Source organism: Schistocerca americana, unplaced genomic scaffold (assembly GCF_021461395.2).
Source record: "Schistocerca americana isolate TAMUIC-IGC-003095 unplaced genomic scaffold, iqSchAmer2.1 HiC_scaffold_47, whole genome shotgun sequence".
Classification (NCBI taxonomy): Eukaryota; Metazoa; Arthropoda; class Insecta; order Orthoptera; family Acrididae; genus Schistocerca; species Schistocerca americana.
Genome location: NW_025726203.1, coordinates 2,482,501 through 2,485,000, shown reverse-complemented (window position 1 = coordinate 2,485,000; position 2,500 = coordinate 2,482,501). Strand labels below are relative to the sequence as shown.

General features: G+C 64.1%; 1 pseudogene; it reads right to left on the bottom strand.

Annotated features, from left to right (window-relative positions):
* Nucleotides 1-2,500, bottom strand: part of LOC124583826 — a 7,173-nt pseudogene that overhangs the window by 2,726 nt on the left and 1,947 nt on the right.

Below are 2,500 nucleotides of genomic sequence, written 5' to 3'. Positions count from 1 at the left end.
GCTGTTGCGGCTTCAGCGGAGCTCGGGAGATGACGTCAAGCTGCTCCACCAGGTGGCTACGTGGATTGAAGACACAGCGACCCGCCGTGGAAAATTGCAGCCCCAGGTACCGGAAGGTTTCACCCACACGCAGGGCAGGCATGGTGGTATTGCCTGCTGTGAAGGTGACATTGCTGTCCACCTTCACCTTCTTCTCGCGCCCTGACGCGACTAAGGCGAGGGTGAAACACTTCCGGGCGTTGATCTGCAGCCCCAGGTGGGCGAGGGCTGCGGTAGCTGCGTCGATGAGGGACTGCAAGCCCCTCGGGGTCGCTGCAAACAGCAAGACGTCATCTGCAAAGGCCGCAGCGTTGACTCTGCGACCGAGGATCCGAGCTCCGATGTGGGAGGGCAGTTGGCCTAAAACGTAGTCCACCGCAAAGTTGAACAGGAGGGGGGAGAGGGGATCGCCCTGGCGAACGCCCCGTGCTGGCTGCACAGACACGCCCACGCCGGCGCCGTCCGCTATCACTGTCGTGCTGCCCTCGTAGCACCGCTCGACATACTCGACAAAGCAATCCGGCAGGCCATGCGCCTTCAGCACGGGGCGAAGGGCAGCATGATCTACCGAATCGAATGCCTTAGATACGTCGATCGATGCCACAAAGACAGAGCGGCAGGAGCGAACTGCGTCGGTGAGAGCAGTGTCCAAGATGAAGGTATTTTCCAACATCCCATCCCGAGGGATGAATGCCCGCTGACGTTCGTCCACAGCACAAGCACGCATCAGGCGTGACGCGAGAACCTTGTGAAAGGTTCGCGCCAACACCGAGCAGACCGTAATGGGGCGAAAGTCAGCGGGGGATGTTGGTGCAGCCGTTTTCGGGAGAAGGGACGTCCGCGCGCGAAGCAGGCGTTCCGGAAGGGCGCGGGCCAGAAGGAAGAGATTCATCACTTTCACCAGGACTTCGTGCGGCAGGCGCCGCAACTCCGCTGGGGTAAGGCCGTCCGGCCCGGCTGCTGATCCCCTGGGCGGCAACGCGGCGGCGACCTCCTCATGTGTGACCGGCCCCCATATGCACTCGAGAGCGACAGGCTCTGAGTGCGGGAGGAGGCGGTCACGAATGAAGCCCGCGGTGGAGATGGGCTTCTTGGTGAAGAGGTCCGCCCAGAAGTCCAGCAGACCAGGGATGGCAGGTGGCGGCTGGAGCAGGGTGCCATCCAAGAGGCCGCGCACGCAACGCGCACGCGACCGTCGGAAGGCATCCTGCGTTCTCGCGTACTCCCAGCGGCGCCGCTTGCGCTTCTGCGTCGGCGGCGCGGCAGGCGGCCGCTTCGATGGTTGGCGCGGCCGCTGTGTCCTGGTGATCGATCTCTCCCCTCTGGACCCGACCGACGCAAGGGCATCCGGGAGCATGCCCAGGATGACATCGGGCGGCGTGCCCCGCCCCAGACCGATGACACGATCCAGGGCAGAGAAACGCTGGGCGGAAGCGGGTAGCCCCGCCAGATGCTCCCAGATGGCGGCGTCAGTCGGCCCCTCCGGCGGCGGCCCGGTGGTGTCGGCCGCGAAGTCCTCGGCTGCGTCGACGGGCGGCGCAGCGGCCTCGCCCGCGTCAGGCAGCGGGCTCGCTGCTCCCCGGCGGGACGCCGGCTCTTCCCCCCGACCGATCTCAAGCGCCTCCATGAATTGGCGGACAAGCTGCTTGTGGGCAGCTTGCCGCCGTCGGCACTTGATTGCCTCAAGCGTTCGGTCGGGGAACATCCTGATGAGCTCTTGATTTACAAAGAAGAACCGGGCGTCCCTCTCGAGGAACAGTTCGGCCTCTGCCTTGGCGAGCGACAGGACTTCTTCCTCCGTCCACCTCGCGCGATGCCTCTCCGTGACGATCTCCGCGTTGGCGGCCGCAAGGTGTTGGCGGCGGGCGCGCGCATCCTGCACCGCCGGCCAGCACGAGGCCAACCAACGGCGAGAGCAGACCACGCCCGCGCTAAACGCCCGCACTTACCGGCACCCCTACGGCACTCACCTCGCCCAGGCCCGGCACGTTAGCGCTGACCCACTTCCCGACCAAGCCCGACACGCCCCGATCCTCAGAGCCAATCCTTATCCCGAAGTTACGGATCCAATTTGCCGACTTCCCTTACCTACATTATTCTATCGACTAGAGGCTCTTCACCTTGGAGACCTGCTGCGGATATGGGTACGGACCGGCGCGACACCTCCACGTGGCCCTCTCCCGGATTTTCAAGGTCCGAGGGGAAGATCGGGACACCGCCGCAACTGCGGTGCTCTTCGCGTTCCAAACCCTATCTCCCTGCTAGAGGATTCCAGGGAACTCGAACGCTCATGCAGAAAAGAAAACTCTTCCCCGATCTCCCGACGGCGTCTCCGGGTCGTTTTGGGTTACCCCGACGAGCATCTCTAAAAGAGGGGCCCGACTTGTATCGGTTCCGCTGCCGGGTTCCGGAATAGGAACCGGATTCCCTTTCGCCCAACGGGGGCCAGCACAACGTGCAT